A 26016-nucleotide genomic window follows, 5' to 3' on the forward strand; every position below is an offset into this window, starting at 1 on the left:
GGCAACAAGTCGTTCCTGTCTACCCTATCTAGGCCCCTCATAATTTTGTACACCTTAATTAGGTCACCCCTTAGCCTTTCTGTTCTAAAGAAAACAACCATATCCTATCCAATCTCTCCTCATGGCTGCAATTTACAAGCCCTGGCAACATTTTTGTAAATTTCTTCTTCACTCTTTCCAGAGCAATTATGTGGTATGTATGTCTGTGTGTAATCTGATGACCAGAACTGTACACAAAATTTCAGCTGTGGCCTAACCAGCGTTTTATACAGTTCCACCATTACATCCCTGCTTTTGTATTCGATACCTCGCCCAATAAAGGAAAGCATTCCATATGCTTTCTTGACCACCTTGTCCACCTGTCCTGCCACCTTCAATGACCTGTGGACATGCACTTGAAGGCCTCTCACTTCCTCAACCCCTCTCAATAACTTCCCATTTATTGAATATTTCCTTGCTTTGTTTGCCCTCCCAAACGCATTACCTCACACTTTTCTGGATTGAATTCCATTTGCCACTTCTCCACCCCCTCAACCAAATCATAGATATCATTTTGGAGTTGACAGCTATCCTCTTTACTATCAACTACACGGAAATTTTTTGCGTCATCTTTCCCGATTTCCCAAATTTCCCAATCATGCCTCTCACCTTTAAGTCTAAATCATCAATAAATACAATAAGTAGGAAGGTCCCCATCACTGAGGCCTGTGAAACACTACTGAAAATTGTTTTCCATTCGCAAAACCGTCCATCGACCATTACCCTTTGTTTCCTGTCACTGAGCCAATTTTGGATCTCACTTTCCTTGCCAGTCTGCCATGTGAGACCTTGCCAAATGCCTTACTGAAATCCATGTAGACAACATCCACTGCACTACCCTCATCAATCCTCCGTGTTACTTCCTTAAAAAATTCTATTAAGTTAGTAAGACACAGCCTCCCCCTATCAAAACCATGCTGACTATCCCTGATCAACCCATGCGTTCCTAAATGACAGTTTATCCTGTCTCTCAGAATTGTTTCCAATAATTCACCCACCACCGAAATCAGACTGACTGGTCTATAATTTTCTGGTCTATCCCTCACACACTTTTTAAATAATGGTACAATGTTCACAGACTCCAATCCCCTCGGACATTACCTGCATCTAATGAGGATTGGAAAATGATCCTCAGAGCATCCGCTATTTCCTCCCTGGCTTCCTTCAACAGCCTGGCATGCAATTCATCTGGTCCTGGGGATTTATCCACCTTCAAGGATGCCAGTCTCTCCAGTACTGCCTCTCTCACTATGCTTATTGTATCTAATATCTCACACTACTGCTCTTTAACTAGAATTTCTGCATCATCCCTCTCCTTAGTGAAGACAGAGACAAAGTACTCATTGAGAGCCCTGCCCACATCTTCTGCATCAACCCACAAGTTACTATGTACATCTCTGATAGGTCCTATTCTTTCCTTAGTTATTCTCTTGCTCTTAATGCACTGATAAAACATCTTAGGATTTCTTTGATTTTACATGCCAATATTTTATTGTATCCTATCTTTGCTTTCCTAATTTCCACTTTTACTTCACCCCTGTACTTCCTATACTCCTCTAGGCTTTCTGCAGTATTAAGTCTTTTGTGACTGTCATAAGCTTTCTTTTTTCTGCTTTATCTTACCCTGTATGCTTCTGGATAGCCAGGGGGCTCTAGATTTGGCAGTACCACCCTTTTCCTTTGTGAGGACATGTCTACACTGTGCCCATAGAATTTTGCCTTTGAATGCCTCCCACTGATTTAACACTGTTTTTCCTTTGAACAGCTGCATCCAGCCCACTCTTGCCAGCTCACCTCTCAGCTTTGGTAAAATTTGTCTTCCCCAATTTAGAACTTTTACTCTTGTTCTATCTTTGTCCTTTTCCATAGTGATGCTAAATCTAACTGTATTATGGTCACTATCTCCAAAATGGCCCCCCACTGCTACTTCGTCCATTTGCCCAGATTCATTTCCTAAGACTAAATCTAGAATCGCACCCCTCTCGTTGGGCTTGTTACGCACTGGCTAAAAAAGTTCTCTTGAATGCAGTTCAAGAATTTTGTGCCCTCTGTGCCCTTCACACTGTTCGTATTCCAATTGATATTAGGGTAGTTGCAGTCCCCAATAATTACTGCCCTACTATTTTTGCACTCAGAAATCTGTCTACGTATTTGCTCTTCTGAGAGGGAGTTAGTAATCGAGGGAAGAGATGATTTCGGCCTCCGGGTTGCGTTACCAGAGGGTCCAGGCTGAGGACTGGAATGAGGAGGAGGAGCAGGAGGAAGAAGGAAAAGTCACTATCAACATGTACTCGTAAGTATTAGTTTCTCAAATAATGGCACATGATTCTCTTAAAAGAACACAAGGAAAAAGTTGGACATGCATTCCTTATTTTAAAAAAAATGTGACCAGCAGTAAAACACCTGTGTTTAGATATTTCTGATGGAAGGCCAGTACTGTCTAATAAAATATAAAATGCTGTGACTGTAAACGCAGGAGATCCATAACTTTCTTTTGAGAAGGACAGTATTTATATAGTGCCTTTCACCACCTGCTGTATCAGCTGTGGGGCACAATGGGTCACAGAGTTCAGTGTCAGGTCCCACTTCAGGGCTTTATCACAAAAATCAAGGTTGACACTCCAGTGTGGTACTGAGGAAGTGATGCTCTGTCTTTTCTGATCAGACTTTAAGCAGAGACCCTATTTGACTGCTCAAAGAAGTGTAGGAGAGTAATTCTTGTTGTTTTGGACAAATTTATTCCCCCAATTAACATCACAAAAGGAAGCAGATTTTTCTAGGCGTTATCACATTGCTGTTTGTAGATGTTTGCTGTGCACAAATTGGCTGCTGCATTTCCGACCTTACAACATTGATTACACGTCAAAACTAGTTCACAAATAAACTGAGTAAAGAAGGCAGATTTCCTTTCCTAAGGGCAGTTGTGAACCAGTTAGGATTTTACAACACCTTTTTACAAATACTGGTTTTTTTATTTACAAATTTTTTTAACTGAATTTAAAATCTCAACTTTTTGTAGTGGGATTCAAACTGGTGCTCTCTAGAATATGTAATATAAGTACGTACTAGGAACATAGCCACTACGCTAACATACACTCCATTGCAAAACACCTTAAGACAACCTCAAATTTGTTTCTTAATTTAAAAAAAAGATATTCTTGGGTATGCTTGCCGGTAAGATCAAATTTATTTCCCATCCTTAGTTAACAATTGCTAAGGATGTTAGGGGATATTGTGGATTTTCAGTAACCCTGAGACTGACTTCCTTCCCATGTAGCAGTGGATATCTTGTGGGATTGCTCAGAGTGACAGGAAGAAGCCATTCAGCCCTCTGAGCCTTTCCCCCAATCAATTAGATCATGGCTGATCTCTGTCTTAACAACATTTTTTGTTCCATATTCTTTTTGTGTTCACTGCCTGAAGGCAGGTCCTTGGTGATTGCTGTGGTTCAGCAACCAAAGTGCTGTGATTTTGTTTACTATGGGTTGGGTGAAGAGGCAGGCCCTGAGTCAAACCACGTGCTGTTGGCTTTTTAATCTGATCCAAACACAAGTCATCTAACCAACTTGTTAACTGGTCCCTGCCTTGGTTCCATATCTCTTAATTAAAATCCATCAATTTCAGTTTTGAAAGTTTCAGTAGCTCCCAGTATCAGCAGAATTTTTGGGGACAGTTCCAGGTTACCACTACCCTTTATGTGAAGAAGTGCTTCCTGACGTCTCCTTGAACAGCCTAGCTCTAACTTTAAACCCCATTATTCTGGATTACCAGAAATCCTGGATTTACTGGAGAATTACTGGATAGAAATAGTTTCTATCTGTCCTATCTACCCCTTTAACCATCTTAAACACCTCGTTTAGTGTTCAATTATCGAACGAGTAAATCCTCATGGTTGGAGGGAGGAGCTGGTTTGAAATGGCTTGTGCAAAGTACAGATGGTAAAATTCTAACAGGGCTAGACAGACTAGATGCAGGGAGGGTGTTTCCCCTGGTTGGGGAGTCTAGAACCAGGGGCCACAATGTCAGGATACGGGGCAGGCCATTTAGGACCGATGAGGAAAGATTTCTTCTCTGGGGTGGTCAACCTATGGAATTTTCTCCCACTGAAGGTTTTGGAGGCTGGATCACTGAGTATATTCAAGAAAGAAATTGATACATTTTTGGATACGAGGGTCATCAAGCGGTAAGGAGAGAAAGTGGGAATATGGCGTTGAGATAGAGGATCAGCTATGATCATATTGAATGGTGGAGCAGGCTCGAAGGGCTGTGTGGCCTACTCCTGCTCCTAGTTTCTATGTTTCTATGCTTCTAATTCCCTGCCACTATTTGGGGGTCTATAGTACACTCCTGGCAGTGTGGCTGCCCCTTTTTTATTTCTGAGCTCAACCCGTATGGCCTCATTTGATGCTTCATTTAGTATATCACTCCTCTTCGCAACTGTAATTGATTCTTTAACTAATAATGCTACACCCCCACTATTTTTATCCCCTTCCCTATCCTGCCTGATAAATCTATATCCAGGGATGCTGAGCTGCCATTTTTGCCTCTCCTTAAGCCAAGTTTCCGTTATAACGATGATATCATGCTGCCCTGTGTCTATCTGTGCCCTCAGCTCACCTGCTTTATTTACTATGCTCCTTGTATTTACATATATACCTTTTAACGCTGCCAAGTTCCTGTGCTGCACACTTTTTAACCTGTGCTGCTTCTGTCTTTCAGAGTCACTCATTAATTCTCTATCTCCTGTTCCCTGCTCTGAATTTACTCCCAGGCTCCCACCTCTTGCCAATTTAGTTCAAACCCACCCCAACAGCACTTGCAAATGATATTTGTCCCAATCCTGTTCAGGTGTAGACTGTCGGGCTTGTACAGCTCCCACCTTTCCCAGAACCAGTCCCAATGCCCCAGAAATCTGAAGCTCTCCCTCCTACACCAGCTTTCCAGCCATATGTTTATTTGCTCAATTCTCCTATTTCTATACTCACTAGCAAGTGGGACTGGGAGTAATCCTGAGATTATTGCTTTAGCGGTCCTGCTTTTCAATCTGCTTCCTTGCTCCCTAAAATCTGCTTTCAGGCCCTCAGCCCCTTTTCTGCCTAAGTCATTGGTACCAACGTGGACCACGACCTCTGGCTGATCACCCTACCCAGAAGAATGTCCTGCAGCCGCTCTGTGACATCCTTGACCCTGGTACCAGGGAGGCAACATACCATCCTGGAATCATGCCTATGGCCACAGAAACACCTGTCTGTCCCCCTAAATAACAAATCCCCTATTTCTACTGCTCTTCCCCATTTCTTTCTCCCCTCCAGTACAGCAGAGTTGCCTGTGGTGCCACAAACTTGGCTCTGACTGTACTCCTCTGAGGAACCAATGCCCTCACTGGCATCCAAAACAGAAAACCGATTGGTGAGCGGGACCCCAGGAGACTCCTGCACTAGCTGCTGAATTTTCTTGGACTGCCTGGCAATCACCCTTTCCCTTTCTGCCTCCAGGTTCCTAAGCTGCGGCGTGACCACCTCTCTGAATGTGCTATCCACTTAGCTCCCAGCCTCGTGGATGTGCCACAGTGACTCCAGCTACCAGTCGAGCTCCAAAACCCGGAGCTTAAGGCTCTGCAGCTGGTGACACTTCCTGCACAATGGTCATCTAGGACGCTGGTAGCATTCACAACTTCCCACATATTACAAGACACACATTCTACATGACCAAGCTGTCCTGTCATGGCTTCAAGTTATTTCCCTTGCGTTAGCTTTATTTTACTTTGGTTTACTTATGCAACTTTATTTTATCTGGCCTCGACTTAATGCCCATTGAACCTTTCCCTTGCTATGACTGTGATCCTTCTAAGGCTGAAATACGTATCAAAAGCTTTTATAACATCTTCCTATGTTGCCACTTCTTTATTAATGCCCTCACTGACCAATACATCATCTGCAGTGCTGCCTATGGCATAGAGAAGGGCACTGACCTATTCCTTGCTAGGCTCCCTGCTAGTTCCAAAGTGGTCCTGTACTTGGTAAACCTACAATGCCAGTTCTGCCACTTCTCGACTTGATCCAGGTCTTTCACGTCGTTGAAGCAGTCTGGTAAGGGTAAGATTTTCACCATGGCCTTTCTTCACTCTAGCCTTTCTTCAAGTTCTGTTGACATTTTCCCCACACTGCCCTTTCCTTGCAGCCATTTTACTTGCTGCTTTCTCCGTTGCTGGACTTTCTTTCCCCTCTGTCTTCAGTCTTGCTGGGATTTTTACTCAGTGCTTTTCCTGTTGCATTTACCGTTGCACCACCTGTTATCATCTTGGGGGTGTTACCTTAGGTTGGCCTTGGACAGGATCAATATGGACTGATGGAGGCAAGACTGTTGATAAATGTTATCTTTTATTAAACATTCTTCTAACTATATACCGGACAAGGCTTAGCACGAGGTTTCACATCCCTCCACATGCTCTGTTGCCTTGTGATCTTAGATCACTGATGACATAGACACTCTATTTACATATTTAACATTAACCCTTTACACTACATAAAGTTGTATTTTTTCTGAATGTTTGGGGTTTAAGTATGTGTTTGCGCACATTAGTGGGGAGTATGATACATTTGCACATTTTTAATATTTTTTTCCTGACTGGGTTTTATCACAATAAAACTAACCCATTATATGTTTAACTGAAGAATACCTGGCTTAGATCTGGCTTAATTCTTACAAGCTGCACACAGTCAAATGTACACTGAATTGGCAATGCAGCATCCTACTGAATTTCAAAACCTCTGCGACAACCAAATGGGGAGTGGGAAAAGAGGAAAACCAATCTATTCCCCCTTCCCTGGTTGTAACAATGTCACCTGAAAGAGTATTTAAGCTTGTGAATAACGTGATTCGGAGTTTGATTAGTAGCAAACCAGCACTTTCACTGACTTTCTGTCTGTGTGGTTAGTGCTTGAAACAACAACACCATTAGGTGTGAAATAGATGATGTCTTTCTCAGTGAGAAGTACCATCTCCTCACTCCAGGGACTGTTACTATAATTACTGTGCCAGCTTTTCTGAGCTCATTTCTGCACCAGCCACAATTCAGAACTGAGCTTTCAGGTAGACTGGGACTAATAGGTACACAGCAAACAGATCCGAATTACAATTTTAAAACAGGAAGTTACTGCTGATTGAAAAGCAGCCTCACTATGTATCATAGATATTTCACAGATATTCAGATATTTCACAGCAAGCGAACAAACAACATCAGCTTTGACCCTAATTACACAACTTCTGAACAGGATAAACTGGATAGTAGATCAGGATTTGCAAAACACTTTGGGATGCAAAGCATGATTTAGGCTAATTATCTTGATGTGAGCAGTGAACTGTGCTGTTTGTTGTAGCTTTCTGCTCCCGTATTACATCATCCTATCAATTTGAATAATCTTTCTTCTCGATGTTGCTGAGTTCTTAGTGCGAATTTCTGAGATAAATCTCGAGAGGTTGAAATCTTTCACTGTTTCCAGACTTGATTGACATGTGGTAATTAGGAGGAGTGTAGGGAATATTTTATTCAATGTTTTTGCTATGAAAAATGGTGGAATGAAAGCTCTCCTTAAAAGTCACTCACCAATGTCAGAAAAACATGAATGCTGACTTTTAAATTATAGATCATAGACTATTACCCTCATGACGTGTAGGTAGCCTGTGATGTTGGATGATTCTTCAGACTGATTGAGAATGACATGCTCGTCATTTAATTCGTTTAGGCCTTAGTACAAATGTTTGGCATGCTAAATGGAGATGGGTGTATGTATTACTACAACACTGGCATCTACCCAGCAATGTGGAAAATTGCCCAAGTATGTCCTGCACACAAAACACAGGACAAATCCAACCTGGCCAATTACCTTCCCATCAGCCTACTGTTGATCATCAGTAAAATGATGGAAGGGGCCATCAACAGTGCTATCAAGTGGCACTTACTTAGCAATGACCTGCTCACTGACGCTCGGTTTGGGTTCTGCCAGGGTCACTCAGCTCCTGACCTCGTTACAACCTTGGTTCAAACATGGACAAAAGTGCTGAACTCCAGAGGTGAGGAGAGAGTGATTGGCCTTGATATCAAAGAAGTATTTGACCGAGTGTGGCATCAAGGAGCCCTAGCAATACTGGAGTCAATGGGAATCAGGGGGAAAACTCTCCGCTGGTTGGAGTCATATCTAGCACAAAGGAAGATGGTTGTGGTTGTTGGAGGTCGGTCATCTCAGCTCCAGGACATCACTGCAGGAGTTCCTCAGGGTAGTGTCTTCGGCCCAACCATCTACAGCTGCTTCATCAATAACCTTCCTTCCATCATAAGTTCAGAAGTGGGGATGTTCGTTGATGATTGCACAATGTTCAGCCCCTTTTGCGAGTCCTCAGATACCGAAGCAGTCCATGTCCAAATGCAACAGGACCTGGACAATATCCAGGCTTGGCCTGACAAGTGGCAAGTAACATTAACACCACACAAGTGCCAGACAATGACCATCTCCAACAAGAGAGAATCTAACCATCGCCTCTTGACATTCAATGGCATCACCGTTGCTGAATGCCCCATTATCAACATCCTGGGGGTTAACACTGACTAGAAACTGAAATGGACTAGTCATATAAATACTATGGCTACAAAAGCAGGTCAGAGGCTGGGAATCCTGCGGTGAGTAACTCACCTCCTGACTCCACAAAGCCTGTCCACCATTTACAAGGCACAAGTCAGGAGTGTGTTGGAATACTCCCCACTTGCCTGGATGAGTGCAGCTCCAACAATATTCAAGGAGTTTGACGCCATCCAAGACAAAGCAGCCCGCTTGATTGGCACCACATCCACAAACATTCACCATGGCAACTGGTGGAATTTAAATTCAATTATTTAATTAAAAAACAATTGAATATCAATAATCAACAATAATATCATAAACTGTCATTTGTCATCATTGCTGGATGTAAAAAGCCATCTGGTTCATTAATGTCCTTCAGGCAAAGAAATCTGCTGTTCTTACATGACCTAAACTACACGTGACCCCAAACACACAACAATGTGGTTGACTCTTAACTGCAAGGCACACAGTTGTACCAAACCACCACAGAAAAGTCATAGAGAAATAAAACCAGACAAAGGGAAAACCAATAAAACTTGTCCGGACTGGTCTTGTATACCTTAAAATGGAACTCCGGTATTACTGGTGCCAGTATTACTGATTTTTTTACTGGGATTTGACAATTTTGAACTTTTTTTTCCTTCAGGGACACCATCTGGCAATGGCTTAGGCAGTGGAAATGACAATGGTAACCCTTTCCTGTCCACCCTACAAAGTCCAACCTCTTGAGTGTGCTCTGCCATTCAGTCAGATGATGGTTGATTTGTACCTCAGCTCTACTACCCACTTTAACTCCACATCCCTTGAGATGCCAAAAACCAACAAAAATATATCAATCTCAGTCTTGAAAGCTCCGATTATCCCAATGTCTCCAGCCTTTTGAAGGGAGAGGGTTCAGGGTTTCACTACCTTTTGTTTGAAAGAGCATTTTCTTTCTGATTTTCCTCTTAATAACCAGCCTCTAATTTCAAGATTAAATCTCTTTGTTCTTGATTCACCCACCAGAGGAAATAGTTTCTCTGTAGCTAGCCTGTTTAATCCTTTTATCATCTTAAACACCTTCACCAGATTACCCTTCAACCTGTTATACTCGAGTCGTTACAATTTAACACACTTTTCCCCTGTAGGTTTAGATTTAGTGACTAAATTTAGTAACTGAAATAGAACAAAACAATTGCTTCATTTTTAATTAGATTCATTTAGCCTGACTTCTCCCCCATGCTAATCTTTGCTTTCATTACATGGTTGTTTACAGATTGTCTGCAATGTCATATTGTTCAGAACTACTCATTAGATAATGTTAATATACCGCGAGCTGAGCCTCGGACTGTATACGAGGCAGAGTATTCAGGATCCAAATTCTGATTATTTCTCAATCAACCTTTAGTAAAAATATCACTGGCATTAATTGTTGTTTGTGCGAATGTCATGGCACATCTTGAAGTGTGGGACACACACACACACATTGAACTCATGTAAAACCACCAGATGCATACTAAAACTTTGGTGTAAAATTGTAACAGTATGTGCATAAACAATTATAGACTGGTGGCAGTGTAGTACAGTGAGTCAGTGTTTCAGTCTTCTGTGACACATCCCCCTTGTGCCATTTGTAAATGTGCCAAGTCTAGGCATGACTTTTCACAAAGACGGGAGTTGGAAACTAAGGAATCCTGAGCCGATGCCAATACCTTTGAGTCTCTGAGTGTCTCTGAGCCATTGAGTGGCAGGAGCACAGCAGGAGGTTTGTTGCTTTTGCGATCTGAATGTAGCTATCCACTACTTCAGGTAATATGATGGCTCCTAATATCTTCTGGAAACCTCGAGTGCCATTGATAGGGTTAAATCTCAACAAAAAAAATCACACAATAAACAATTTAACACAGTCTTGAACATAAGTAAAACCAGTCTACTCTGACAAAATAGAAATTTGTGTCTTTAACTTTGGCTTGGTTTCAAAATAGCTAGGGTTAAAATGAAGGCCAGTCTTCACTAAATTTCAAAATGGAAGACAGGAGATGGCTACTTTTTGCCTTTGTTCATTAAGATTAATTAGACTTTGATGATCAGTGTTGTTCACAGTTACTGGCAGTTATCAAGCTGAGCAAGTTATATCAGCAAGTTACAGTTTTGAGCCTCTGAATTTTGATTGTCAAAGTCTGAAGACGACTAACATTTTGATTGTTTCACTACTTCAGAAGAAATGCTTGGCATGAATACTATTCCATTGCCCAGCTCCACTTTGGTGCTTATAACACAGGGGAGTTCGTTTTGAGTGAATCTTCTTCTGCCCCAAGTCTGGAACGCTTGCCCCCCAAAAAGCTGGGGGTCAATTGAAAAATTCAAAACTGCACTTGATAGACTGTCGTGAGGTGAAGGTATTAAAGGCTACAGAACCAAAGCAAGTTAATGGAGTTAAGACAACAGCCTTATTCTGTTTGAGTAGTAGAAGAGGCTCAAGGGGCTGAATGGCCTGTTTCTGTTCTGATGTCCCAATGCTGCTGAAGCCTTATGTGCAGCAGATGGGATTGGAAAATATAGACAGTATGCTCACAATTGTGGGGTCCTTGCTAGCTGTGTACTAGGCCCTACTCGTGCAATTAGGTCTCATAAAATTTGCGCAACATCTAACCCTGAAGGACCATGGACTGACCGGCTGATAGATTCTGAGAGATTGTAACAGGCGTGACTTTCTGATAGGGCTCATTACTCTCTTGCAGGCTCTCCTATTCTCTCATTTAGCAATATACTATGTAGGACCCCTGCTTTTTCTTTTGCTTAGATGCAAGTGTGCAAATTCATTGCCGAGAACCACACACTTTTAATCGCAAGTCATTTTGGAAAGGTTACTGGTACTGTAGGCATACACTTTGAAAGAGAAATAAAAGAAAATTTGCATTTATATAGGACTTTCACAGCCACCAGGTGACTCAAAGCGATGTATAGCCAAAAGTACTTTTGAAGTGTCGTCACTTTTCTAATGTAGGAAATGTGGCAGCCAATTTGTGCACAACAAGCTCCCACAAACGGTAAATGTGGCAACAATCAGATAATCTGTTTCTCTTTGTGATGTTGACTGAGGGATAAAAACTATCTAAGGCACTGGGGATAACTCCCCTGCTCTTCTTCAACATAGCGCCATGGGATCTTTTACATTCACCTGAGCAGGCAGATGGGGCCTCAGTTTGACATTTCATCCAAGAGACGGCACCTCCAACAGTGCAGCACTGCCTCAGTACTGCACGGAGTGACAGCCTTGATTTTTGTGCTCAAACCCAGAAATCAATGGAGGATGGGTCAAATGGCTATTTTTAGTGATATCTCCACAGATGGAGACTTCTTAAGTATCTGTGCCAACTTTTCAATCTGTACTGTAAGACTGCCTACAATTTCTCTTAGTACCCCCTTCCTCTCTTTGGCCATCTCTTGCATTTGATATGGAACAAAATAACATACATTTATCCAGCACTTTTCATAAAGTTAGTATGCCCCCAGCAGTTTTGTTGATACTGGTTAGGGGATAAATGTTAAGCAGGACACTGGGAGAGCTCCATTTCTCTTCTTTGAATAGAACGATGGGATCTTGTACATCCAAATTACCTGGCGCAGGCTCCCACCTCAACTCTTCAAACATTGGTCTTATCCAGTGCAACACTTTTGTTTTTGATTTTGGTTTTTCTTCTTTCAAAGTTAATTGCAAGCCTAATTAGTTGTCATCGCTGGCCCCTAAATATTTACCCCTCCTTCAGGTCACTTGTCTCAATTCATTGCCCAGAACCACACACTCTATCTCTCCTCTTCACACGATAATTTATTGACAGCAAGAACAGTCCTAATGTATTTTCTAATGCCCCATCCCCCCCATCTTTGACTCCCAATGTTAATGTTCTCCCAGGTTATCTCCGAATGGTTCATCTCTTCAATTATTTCAGTCCTATTAATTTTCCAATCCTCTCCTAAGTGGCCTCCCAACATCCCCTGTAAAAGTGAACACACTCAAAGCTCTGCTTCCTATACCCTCCCTTGCACCAGGTCTCATTCATCCACTACATTGGATCCCATCTGCCAGCATCCTGATTTTAAAATTCTCATCCTTGTTTTCAAATCCCTCCACAGCCTCATGCCATCCCTATCTCTGTAACTTCCTCCAGCCCTAAAACCCTCCAAGATCTCTGTGCTGCTCCAATTCTGGACTCTTGAGTATCCCTGATTTTTGTTGCTCCACCAGTGGCAGCCTGGCCTTCAATTGCCTAGGCCCTAAACCCTGGAATTCCGCCCCACCCCCGAACCTCTTCGCTCCTCTACCTCACTCTCCTCCTTTAAGATGTTGCTTCAAATCTGCCTCGCTGATCCAATTTTTGGTCACCTAGCCTAACATCTCCTTATATAAGGCTTGGAGTCAAATTTTGTCCAGTTGTGCTCCTATGAAACATCTCAGGTGTTTTATTATGTTTGGATAGATGCGCATTGTCATTGTAAATCTCTTTGCCTACAAATCTCTTCTCTTCCCTATTATTTGAAATTGTTATTTCTGATGATAATGTCGATGCCTGAATTGGTATTTTTGGCCAATGCTCCAGGTTGCCTGTATTAGACTTAACTCAGATTGATCCTTTAGATTTACACACAACCCCAATGCTGTACAAGAAGTTACAGAATTGTTACAACACACAAGGAGGCCATTCAGCCCATTGCGTCTGTGCTGGCTCTCCGAATGAGCCATGCACCCAGTGCCATTTTTTGGGCATTTATTCTTTCGTGGAATGTGGGCATTCGCTGGCAAGGCCAGCATTTGTTGCCAATCCCTAATTGCCTTTGAACTGAGTGTTTTGATAGGCCATTTAAGAGTCAATCATATTTTTGTGGGTCTGGAGTCACAGTCACGTGTACGCCAGACCAGGTAAAGAGGGCAGATTTCCCCTAAACGTCATTAAGTGAACCCGGTGAGTTTTTACAACAATTGATGATAATTTCATGATCACCATCATCGATAGTAGCTTTCAATTATAGATTTTATTAATTGAATTTAAACTCCAGAAACGACCATGATAGGATTTGAGCCCAGGTCCCCAAAGCATTAGCCTGGGTCTCTGGATTACTAGTCCAGTCACATTACTACTATACCATCATCTCACCCTAACGTCTCTCTTTTTCTTCTCGTAACCCTGCACATTCTTCCTGTATCCATCCTTACTGTAAGAAGAAACTGCAAACAGGTTAAAATGCTCAACTGTTTACACTGTTCCGGCGCAGTTTTAATTACCTGCGAGGAGCAGAAAGTAAAAATAAGTGTTTGTTTTTGATTCTTTTGCATGGTAAGATCTCTCATAGCTCATATACTCAGGGCTTAATACTAACTAGTTGGTTTGTTGGAAGTGCCAGCAGATCTCCTGTAGCTGAGCTGGAGGTGATGTCGCTGCTTGCTCATTTATCTGTTTCTCTCTCACAACTGGGGACAGCAGTCAGCTGGGTGTGATGTAGTAATTGCATTTATTCAGTTGCGGAAGTGGCTTCACTGAGGCCAGCCCCTTACAGTCGCTACAATATCAAATCATTAAAAAAAAGACAAAGATGCAAGCTGTTTATCTGGCTTACGTTATACAAACTAAAACAGACAAAACTGGGGCACGGCTATAAAAATTAACATTCTGCCTTGCAGTTCCTTTCATATTTCCTTCATGGCCAGAGGTATAAAGCACAAGTTTTGAATAAAAATCTTACAATTTATGTAAATCTTTTCTAGAGCTGTCCTTCAGTAAATCATTAAATAGGCATCTTGACCCTCATGCTCAGGATGCATGGTTTTGGAGTGAGGTCCAAAAAATATACCAGAATTTCCAATGGAGTGACAATTGAGTTGAATGCCGCTCCACTCGAAAGCTCTTACTTGAACATCCAGACGATCGTATTTAGTCCAACCTTCCGACTCAGGCCAGGTGAGATCGATATGGTGCAGGGGATCCCCAGGGCCTCATGTTGAAGGTCTGTAGAGTTGCAGGTAAGTAAGTCACACCCCTTTTTTACGCCACTAGCTGCAGTAAACCAGATAAGTTGAAGGGTCTTTGACAAGGTAAATGTATAGGGTAAGTGGGTAGGATTGGAGAAGGGTAGAGGGGGTCGGGGTGGGGGGTGGTCAGGGGTTGAGCCTTTTTTGGGCCAGTATGAGTCGGGCCTTGTTGGGGGTTGTTGGGTCAGGCCATGGGGGTGGTGGGTGTAGGGTTGGGCCTTGTTCGCAAGGGGATTTGGCTTGGATCGGGCTGGGCGGTTGGTGGGGTGGGGGCCGAGTCAGGCCTTGCGGGGGGCGGCAGTTGGGTCGGGGGTCAGATCAGGCCTTGGCGGGGGTGGGTGGGGGGGTGCAGTGGTTGTGTCAGGCCTTGGTGGAGGGTGTCGGTTCAGACTTTGGGGGGTGTTGAGTCAGGATGGGTCAGGCTTTGGGGTGGTGTAGTCAGGTTATATCTTCGGGTTTGTCGGGTTAGGCTTTGAGGAGGGGTGTTGTTGGGTCAGGTTGGGTTGGGTCGGGTCTTTGGAGAGCGTTGGTCAGATCCCACTTTAGGGGGGGTGGGCGGTGGTGTCAGGTGGCGTCCTGCCCTGGAGGTGATGGGGGTGAGACTCAGGCCTGGCCAGGGTAGGGGGTGGGGGGGGTGTGGGAAAGAGTCCCTATGGGGTGGGGGGAGTCCTGTGGGTTAGGAAATTCCAGTCAGTGGGGGAGTGGGGTATTGCCTTGGGGGTGGGGGTGAGTCCTGTGGGGGGGTAGTCAGTGAGTGTTGGTGGCATTGGGGTGTTGGGTGAGTCCTGCAGCGGGGCAGTACTTGGAGGGCCCTGTGGGTTTTGAAGTGTGGGAGGCGTGCGTGGGGGGGATCTGAGCAGATTTGTGCAATATTTACCCAGAAGACGTTTTAATTCTTCTCACTTTTTCTGGGTAACTACAGATGTGACACAATTGGAACCACCCGAAGTTTGCAATTTAAATCACATTTTCAGATGGCTCACAGAGCAGAACAATTGCCCACCAGAAGTTTGCACTTTCTGGGCAATTGCTGTGCAAACCGTACCTGGGAACTTCTGAGGGCTGTAGGGGGAAGGGGGGGGGTTCCTCAGCACATCTTTGGGATACCCCTCCCCACCCCACCCCCTCATCCCACCCCCTCCCCCCAATCTGATGTCCTGGATCTTGGAAGTTATGGCCCATTAAATAGCATAAGAAAAAATGAAACTAATTTGTATCTGTTCTTTTTATCAATGTCTTCTATCAGAGCATTAAGTTTCACTCAGCACTCAACTAAATACGTTCAAAATCAGGATTTGGGATTCTGCACATTTGAAAAATATTGGTATCGAACATTCAGAATTTGTCATTCATTCTGCTGCTTGTGGGCTTTCTCCAAGTTACATTAAAGCAATACAGCTGTTTTCATCACTCAGAGTGCAGCATTTTAAAATGTGATAGCCAAATTGATAGTGATTTCATAGCAAGCACTATGAAAGGGCTTATTGTTAGAATAGACGATATGTTAAAAAATTGTGAAAAATGTTTTGTCAGGTGCAAATAAAGAATCAAAATTTTGTAAAAAAAAAAATCATTGAGTGTGCTACTGGAGCATTAAATTGGCTTTAATACCTAAATATCTTTAACTATAACATATAATGACTGGCCCATCAGAGCTAGAAATGTTTTTGCTGAGAAAAGAGACATGCTGTCTAAGCTTTTCATCTTGCACTCATCAGGACAGATCACAAGATTACCAACAGTAAAGGGAACAATAATTTATACTGCATGAGAAGAGAATGCTAATTGATTGGCAAGTGGACTCTGATTGGTAGAGGCGTGCCATGGTGAGTGCAGCAGGGTACAGTTAACTACCAAGCTTTAGTTCAAATTCAAACCAGGCAAGACGACTCTGATTGGTCAAGGCATTGCCATGGCATTGACCAATCAGAGTTGGTCTGTCTGGTTTGAATTTTATCAAAAGCTTGGTATTTAATTGTACCCTGCTACATTTTCCATGGCAACGCCTCCACCAATCAGAATCAACTTGCCAACCAACCAGCAATCTCTTCTTGTGTGGAAATTGTTGTTGCTTTTACTGTTGGCCTTCTTGCAATCTGCTCTGATGAGTGCAAGATGAAAAGCTTAGAAAGCATGTCTCTTTTTTCAGCAAAGCTCAAGAAATGCTTTATTCATTTATTCCAGGCATATGGGTATCGCTGGAAAGGTCAGTGCTTATTGCCCATCCCCAATTGCCTTTGAGAAAGTGGTGGTGAGTTGCCTTTTAGGTGGCTTATTAGATCATTTCAGAGTCAACCAGATTGCTGTGGACTCTTACATTGGTCAGACTGTATAAGGACAACAGGTTTCCTTTCCTAAAGGATATTAGTAAACCAAATGGGTTTTTGGTGAAAATCCTGTAGTTCCCATTACTGATAGTAACTTTAATTCCAGGCTTATTAATTGACAAAACTTAATTTACTTAGCGGCTATGGTGGGATTTGAACTCCTCTCTCCCCATCATTAATTCAAGCCCTTGTGTTGTTAGTTCAGTGACTATGCTAGCACTCACAGTCCTAGGTGTTTTGGTGTGTATATATAATTCTGCTCCAATATTCCAGAGGGAGACTATAGCCTGTTACAGTAAGACTATAAAGTAATTGGATTTGCACTTCTATTGAAATACTGATGGAAGAATGATTTATGAATAAGTGGAGTTTGTAACAGCGGCAGTAACATTTCAAACTATAATGTAAATCACATAATTTTACTTTTGTAGAAATCTTTTAAAAAAAATATGATGGGTCATAACTGTTAAGAGGTTCAACTGGCACACAGCAGGGTTAATTAAACATGCCTGTTCCGATTTTGCTGATGGCTGGCATAGACTGGATACTGCTAAGAATGACCATGCAGATATATGCAGGCTTCAGCCATAAATTCTGATGTAAGTGGAAGATCAAACCATTCAGCTGGGATATGGCCATATCAATGGCTTCCATTGTGTGTCGCTGAGTCCTCTGACATTTGTTACAACATATGGCCACATTGGTAAACATGATTGTGTTGTTCGGTGGGGATGGGGCTTTTAAAGCATTAACTGTGAATAATAGCAGTTTAGCCCATTTATACGTTAAACAGCTTCTCTTTATAGGGAAGGTGTTACTAGGAAAAACAGTATTGTAGTGTCATTTCGTTTGCAGGATGGTATATGTTATACTGGGGGTTAGTTAGTTCATTAGGCTGGATGGCCAGCGTGTTGTTCAGAATAATGCCAACAGTGCGGGTTTGATTGCTGTTCAGGCTGAGGTAGACTTGGGGCCTGTTTCCTCACTCTCTCCCTGAGAGTGGAAGGCAATGGCAAACCACCATTGACGATTGTTTTAGGTCAGTTGAAGGAGATACTTCCTTCCATTGGTCAGACTGTATAAGCCTATGACCTCTACCATCTCGAAGGACAAGGGCAGCAGATACATGGGAACAGCATCACCTGCAAGTCCCCCTCCAAGCCACTTACCATCCTGATTTGGAACTATAACGCTGTACCTTTGCTGTCGCTGGGTCAAAATCCTGGAACTCCCTTCCTTACAGCACTGTGGATGTACCCACACCAGATGGACTGCAGCGGTTCAAGGAGGCAGCTCACCTTTAAAGGGCATTTAGAGATGGGCAATAAATGCTGGCCTGTCCAGCAATGTCCATATCCCATGAACGAATAATAAAAAAAGATTTAAAGAAGAGCAAGGAGTTCTGGCCAACATTTGTCCCATAATCAACAACAACAGCTTGGATTTAGGGGTGAGAGATTGGAGAGGCAGAAAGGTTTAGAGAGGGAATTCCAGAGCTTAGGGCTGAGGCAGCTGAAGGGACAGCCAATGATGCACCAGGGATGCACAGGAGGCAGGAATTGGAAGAGCACACAGGAAACAGAGTCATAGAGCTGGGGAAAGTTACAGAGATCGGGAGGGGCAAGAGTATGGAGGGATTTGAAAACTAGGCTGAGGATTTTAAAATTGCGGTGTTGCCAGACCAGGAACCAATATCGCTGTGAGTGCAGGATGATGAAGTGTCAGTTCCCATACACCAAATGACCAACATCACCTGTACCAACATTACACAGCCATCTTTCTTCCATCAGCCCATTTGCCTGACATTCCGCCAACGATTCTGTGCCCTTTCCCTACCCTGCCACCCTGCCCCAAATCCCCCGCCCCCTACCTCTGCCCCCTCCTCCAAACAATAACCTGGCTGGCCCCTTGATCAGACCACATCACAAGTAACTTCAGTGTATTGTTGTACCAGGAGCTGAGCTTCAAGCCATATCTGACATGCATTGCCCAGGTTATTGATTTCCATCTTTCAACACTGGCCACCTCTACTTTGGCCTCACCCCCACTGATGCTGAAACCCTTTTGTTTCAACAAGACTTAATTCTAATGCTTCATTGAAATGAATTACGCCAGTGAGACACCTTTTATAACACCTTTCCCCTGCTGGTGATTGGGAGCTACGTGTTGTGATGGAGAGTCATACGGACTCGAAACTTTAACTGTATCCCTCTCCGCAGATGCTGTCAGACCCGCTGAGTTTTTCCAGGTATTTTTGTTTTTATTCCCGGGTCTTCTGGTTTGAATTCTGGGTGGGGCAGATATCATCATAAAACTAGTGTAAACACTGAACTGTCTGGAAATTCCTGTGCAGAGTTTAATAAGTCAATTCAGTACGCAATCCTCAGCAGTAGGCTGGGGTGAAAGAAGCAAGTGAGAAGCAGTGTTGGGCTCTTTCACTACACTCTCAAATAACTTCATCAACAATTTTTATAATTATTTTCATACAGGATGAATGTCCAGTCAAGCACCGTCTGTGCCCACAGGGAAAGAGGACAGAACCCGGACCAGGAGAAGAACATAAAACCTTGTTGACAGAGAGTGCCAAGATATTATGGAGAATTCTGAAAGTAAAACAGAGGTCACAGACTCCTGGGTATTGAGGCTGGCAGCAATAAAACTCATGATGCATGGAGAGAGATGGGAGTGGCAGAGTACCAACTCCCTCACCCTGAGAACTGCAGATTAGTGCCACCATCTTATTAGGGGCGCATTGAGCACTCTCTCCATCTTTGTCACCCGGGGCACCAGCACATTCTTGAACCTCTTAAAGCAGAACCAATCCTTCACTCTATATTCTGGTTAAGGGTAGCTCCGATTCTGTACACAGCTCTCTTTACAAAGTAGCTAGCATGCAATGTAAAATATTGGGTTAATAGTTATGGTAATGAGTTGGCGATGTGTGTCATGATGTTTCAGTGACATCAGCAGTCATAAAAGATTAAGAAGAAAGTTGGATTGGCTGTACAAGAGAGAGATGTACTTACCACAAAGCTTAGAATAGAATCAATGTACAAGGGTGTGGAGAAAAAGCAGGAGAATGGCACTGAGTCATGATGCTCATTTGGAGAGCTGGTGCAGACACAATGGGTCGAATGGCTTCCTTCTGCACTGTAACAGTTCTGTGATTCTGTACTTGAGTGTAAATAAAGGAGCTTTGAAGAAACCTACTGAAGTTACCTGAAGAGAGATCCAGATACTACTCAAAGTGGAAATCAAACCACAAATTATGCAGAACCCATAACCCACTCTCCACTTTAACAGCCTTACCTCTCTCCCTACACCTTTCCCAATCTACTTGGCATTCACTCCTCAACTGCTAGCCTTACCATCATATACCTGTCTTCTCGCAGGGCAAATAATGCCCACCAGGGGCAGACCATCAGAGAGGGCACCCCACCTTTAAACCCATTAACTCTTTGAGGACAATGCCATTAAGCTACAGAGTATTTACTCAACTCTAGCCATCAGAGGTGGTGAGGTTGCCGGGTTAGTGACTGAGCATTGACATTGTCACCATGGCATCCCTGTGAAGCACCACACAATCTCAAACTTCCATCCCCTCCTCTGTTTCCTTTATCCCTAGGGGCTGGTGCTGACCCATTCTCAACTCTTCCACCCCTTTTCTGTGGACCCATCACAGCTTTGGGGCATTCAGGAGGAGGAAGATGATGATAGGAGAAGGAGGAATTGGGGACATAGTTTTCCCTCATTTTGACAATGATGATGAGGGAGTAGAGGATGATAATTGGGGCAGCTTCAACTTAGAGTCACCAGATCCTTCACGGTCTGCCTCTCACTCACCAACTGACTCCTTGGGGAAATTGCTGTCTCAATCCCAGGAGCCAGTTCAGATTCTTTCACCTTGGGGGAATGAGATATTATTGGTGGTGAGGATATGAGACCAGATAACTCACAGAGCCACAAAGGAACCGGATACATGGGCTGTGGGTGAGGACTTGTCATATTCCCTGTGGATTTGGAGGAGAAAGCTGTCAATGACTTTGGAGTTTGGAACACAGACCTTAAGGGCACTCACCTGAAAAATAGGACATCTGAAGAACAGTAAACACATGTGAAGGCTCTGAGGTCAATCTTCAAGGGCATGTGGCAACTGACACCTGTAGTTCTGGGGTCTACAACATGGGAGCTTCTTCTGCCTGACAGGTAGTTTTGCTGCTTTCTGCTTTACATCTCTTGCCAAGATGCAGCTATGAACCAATGGATGCCCCCACTCCATGGAAGGATGCCAGAATGAATAAGACCATAAGATAGGAGCAGAAGTCAGCCATTCGGCCCATCGATTCTGCTCCGCCATTCAATGAGATGATGGCTGATCTGATAATCCTCAACTCCACTTTCCTGCCTTTTCCCCATAACCTTGATTCCCTTACTGATTAAAAATCTGTCTATCTCTGCCTTGAATATACTTAACCACCCAGCCTCTACAACCATCTGCGGTAAAGAATTCCACGGATTCACTACCCTCAAGAGACGAAATTCCTCCTCATCTGTTTTAAATGAGCAGCCCTTTACTCTGCGATTATGTCCTCTGGTCCTAGACTCTCTCACAAGGGGAAACAGCCTCTCAGCATCTACCCTGTCAAGCCCCCTAAGAATCTTATATGTTTCAATAAGGTTGCTTCTAAACTCCAATGAGTACAAGCCTAACCTACTCAACCTCTCCTCATCTTTCATGAAGATGTGGGCGTCACTGGAAAAGCCAGCATTTGTTACCCATTGCCCCTGAACTGAGTGGCTTGCTAGGCCATTTAAGAGGCAGGTAAGAATCAACCACATTGTTGTGGGTCTAGAGTCATATGTAGGTCAGACCAGGTAAGGATGGCAGATTGCCTTCCCTAAAGGATATTGGTGAACCAGATGGGGCCTTATGACAATCAATGATTGTCCCCATTACTGAGGCTAACCTTATATTCCAGATTTTTAAATCGAATTTAAATTCCACCGGCTGTTCAGGTAGGAGCCTATACCCCCAGATCATTAGTCTCTGGATTACTAGCCCAGTGATGTTACCAATACACCGCTGCCACCTTCCCCTCCTGAGCACTGGAATATTAGCTACTCCTCCAGTAGAGACACCATTTCTCATTCCTGTTGAATTCCTGTTGCACCGACACTGGATGGAGTTCAGCATCACTAACCTTTGAGTAATCCTGCAGCTCGCGTAATGCAGAGATTTGTAATGATGCTGACCTGTTCTTGCAACACACCTGGCTTTAAACACCACGTGAAGTGTGAGCTGTGTATGGTTAGCATGTTCTGGTGCTTCACTGAGTATAGAGAACCAAGAGAGAAATTTTAATGTATTACACAAATTAATTATTTCCTCAGGGGGAAATCTTTAAGCTGAATACAAAAAGAAATACTATCCTGACGACTAAAATTTGAAGAGCTCAAACCTGCGAGAGCAACAATCGAACCAACCAAATTAGGTTTGGTTCAAAGATATCAAGCAGCATTTCACCTTGCGACATCAATAAAAGGTGACCAGTACTGGATCCCTCAACACATGCACTTGATCTGCTTCTCAGAGAGTCTCATCTGATGGTCTGATTATTGTCTTCTGTCTGATGCTGTGTAATTAGTGGGTGGGAGTGAGCTTCCTGCCTGGTGACTGTGGTTTGGAGGGAACAGAAGAATGATCTCACATCAGAAATATGATTTTCTTTGTCAGAGCCATTATATAGGGCATGGGGAGATGGTAAACTCTCATTGACTGATGTCCTATTGAAACAAAGCAATACTTGTGAAAATGCTCCCCAAAAGAAAAATATCCAATTTCTCTGCGCCACACCCAGTCAATGGGCCAATTAAATCACTTCAAACATGATGCAAATCGGGTTTGTTTTGCAGCATTTGTTCTGATATTTATTATATATTCATTGGACTGATTGGGTGGGAGATAGAGTGGGGGGGATGGGGCTGGGCGGGCTGGTGTCTGATTCCTGCTTAAATCAGGCATGAAGTTGGCCCACTCAAAGACAGCGTGAGGAGGTCCCAACAGTTATCCGGTGCAGATCAAATCGGCAGGAACTGAAGCTGCCAGTCATCAATGAATTGCTCTCACCATCCTGAGGGCTGGCAAATCCAATAGTTCAATGTCAGTCATGAATGCAGGTGTGTTATAGGGAAGAACACAGTAGGGGGTGTACTGTTTGAGGAGGGGGGGGTGGTTGCACTGTGGAGGTTGCACTGTGGGGGGTGCACTGTGGAGGGTAGATTGTGAAGGGAGCACTGTGTGGTCTGTGCTGTGGGAGTGCACTGTGGGTGTGCATTGTTGAGAGTGCACTGTGGGTGTGCACTGTGGAGGGAGCACTGTGGAGGGGTGCATTTTGGAGGGTGAACTGTTGAGCGTGTAGTTTTGGATGTGCACAGTGGAGGGTACAATGTGGGGATGCACTGAGGGATATGCTCTCTGGGGGGTGTACTGCAGAGGTTGCAATGTGGAGTGTACACTGTGGGGTTGCATTCTGGGGAGGGTACTATGGGGGTGCACTGTGGGAGTTCCACTGTGGAGGGTGCAGTGCAGAGGTGCATTTTGGGGGTGCAATATGCAGGGTACACTGTGGATGTGCATTGTGGAGAGTGCACTATGGCAGATGTACTGTAGAGGGTCCACTATATGGCGTGCACTGTTGAGTGTGCACTGTGGAGGGGTCACTGTGGAGGGTGCACTGTGGAGAGTGCACTATGGTGGGTGCACTGTGGAGGGTCCACTATATGGCGTGCACTGTGGAGGGTGCACTGTTGGGTGTGCACTATGGAGAGAGCACTGTGGGAGATGCACTGTAGGGCGTGCACTGTTTGACATGCATCATGGAGAGTGCACTGTGGATTGTGCACTGTGGAGGGTATACTGTGGAGCGCGGCACTGTGGTGAGTGTATAGTGCAGGGTGCACTGTGGGGAGTGCACTGTTGGAGGGGCGCACTGTGGAGGTTGCACAGATGGGTGTGCCCCCTGCAGGGGGGTACACTGTGGTGTGCACCTTGTTGGAGTTGTACTGTCGGGGTGCACGGGAGGGTGTGCACTGATGACATTGTACTGTGGAGGGTGCGCTGAGGAGGTTGCACTGTGGGGAGTGCACTCTGGGGGGGGTACACTGTGAAAGCTGCACTGTAGAGTGTGCACTGTGGAGGGCACAGTGTGGGGGCCGCACTCTTGAGAGAGAATTTTCCCCTCTTTTGGGGGGGCGGGTTTGTGTGGGGGCTGGCGCGGACCCAATCAGTGCCCCCGATCAGGTCCATGCAGCCACTTTACACGGGAGGGCCAATTAAGGCTCCCTGTGCAGGCGGGGAGAGGGGGGCGGGGTATTCCCTGAGTCGGGGCCTGCACTATTTCGTGCATGCGTGTGAAAGAGTGCAGAAATCTCCCTGGGGCACAGAGCTAGGGCATGTCAATGAACTTTAATGAAAACGTTTATTTAATTAATAAATCCCTCATGAAGCCTCATCCCGCCCGTGGATGAGGTTCCATGAAAAATGCGAAGGCCGCCTGAGCTCTTCGCCTGCCCGCCAACCTTAATGTTGGACGGGCAGCTTTCTCAATTGGCTTAATTAGTTAATTAATGGCCTTAATAAGCTTTTGACAGTTCGGTGGATGCGCAGCCGACTCAGCTGCTCACCCGCTGAACAGAAAATCTAAATGATGCGTGATGATGTCGGGACGCACACCCGCATCACCCTGCGTCATTTTACGCCTCGGCAAGTGGGCCCTGCCCCCTCTCGCCGAGCCAAAAATTCTCCCCTTGTGGTGCTCAGTGAGGCGTACACTATGGAGGGTGCCCTGTTGGGGGTGCAATGTGGAGGGTGCAGTGTTGAGAGTGCACTGTGTGGCATGCACTGTTGGGTATGCAGTGCGGTGGGTAACTGAGGGAGTTGCACTGTATGAGGGCGCACTCTGGGGAATGCACTGTGGATGCTGCACTGTGGAGGCTGCACTGTAGGGCGCGCACTGCGTGTAGTACACTATGTGGCATGCACTGTGGAGGGTGTACTGTGGGCATACACTGTGGAGCGTGGCACTGTGGTGTGTACTGTACAGAGTATACTGTGGGGAGTCCACTGTTGGAGGGTGCACTGAGGAGGTTGCACTGTAGAGAGCACAGTCTCAGGGATACTCTGTGGAGGCTGCACTGCAGGGTGTGCACTATGGAGGAGGCACTATGAGAGTTGCACTGTTGGGGTGCACCTTGTGGGGTGCACTGTGGAAGTTATACTGTGGGTGTACTGTGGAGGGTGCACGGTTGGCTGTGCATGATGGAGAGGGCGCTGTGGGGAGAGGCACTGTGGAAAGTGCGCTGTGGAGGGTGCACTGTGGGTGAAAACTGTGGAGGGTGCATTTTTGTGTGTGCACTGTGGAAGTTGCACTGGGGGAGTTGCACAGTGGGGTGCATCTTGTGGTGTGCAGTGTGGAGGGTATTCTGTGAGTCTACACTGCTGATAGTGCATACTGGAGGGTGCGCTGTTGGGTGTGCATTGTGGAGGTTGCACTGTGGGAGTTGCACTGTGGGGGTGCACAGTGGGGTGTGCACTATGGAGGATGCACTGAGGAGAGTGTCCTGTTGGGAGGGCACTGTGGAGGATGCAGTGTTGAGGGTGCACTGTGGGGTCTGCACTGTTGGGTGTGCGCTGTGGTGTGTAACTGTGGGAGTTGCACTGTAGGCTGCACTCTGGGGCTGCACTCTGGGTTGTGCGCTATGTCAAGTGCACTGTAGAAGTCGCACAGTAGGGCATGCACAATGTGTGGTACACTGTGTGTTACACTGTGTGGCATGCATTGTGAAGAGTGCACTGTGGAGGGTACACTGTGAGTGTACACTGTGGAGCGTGGCACTGTGGTGAGTATACTGTGCGGTATGCACTATGGAGGGTGCACTGTGCAGGGTGCAACATGAGGTGTGTATTGCGCAGGATGCACTGTGCAGGGTGCACTATGGAGGGTGCACCCTGGAGGGTGCACTGTGG

At 44.8% G+C, this 26016-nt stretch overlaps 1 long non-coding RNA gene across 1 annotated transcript in view; it reads left to right on the forward strand.

The window, feature by feature from the left end:
• LOC144668193 (uncharacterized) overlaps window positions 1-20199 on the forward strand; it is a 39589-nt gene extending 19390 nt beyond the window's left edge. Inside the window, exons 2-3 of the long non-coding RNA XR_013573453.1 lie at window positions 2175-2332; window positions 19481-20199. This is a non-coding gene — a long non-coding RNA (uncharacterized LOC144668193). The remainder of the gene's footprint in view (window positions 1-2174; window positions 2333-19480) is intronic.
• The last annotated feature ends 5817 nt before the right edge of the window (window positions 20200-26016 follow it).

This window comes from Cetorhinus maximus, chromosome 26 (genome assembly GCF_964194155.1).
Source record: "Cetorhinus maximus chromosome 26, sCetMax3.hap1.1, whole genome shotgun sequence".
NCBI classification, from domain to species: Eukaryota; Metazoa; Chordata; class Chondrichthyes; order Lamniformes; family Cetorhinidae; genus Cetorhinus; species Cetorhinus maximus.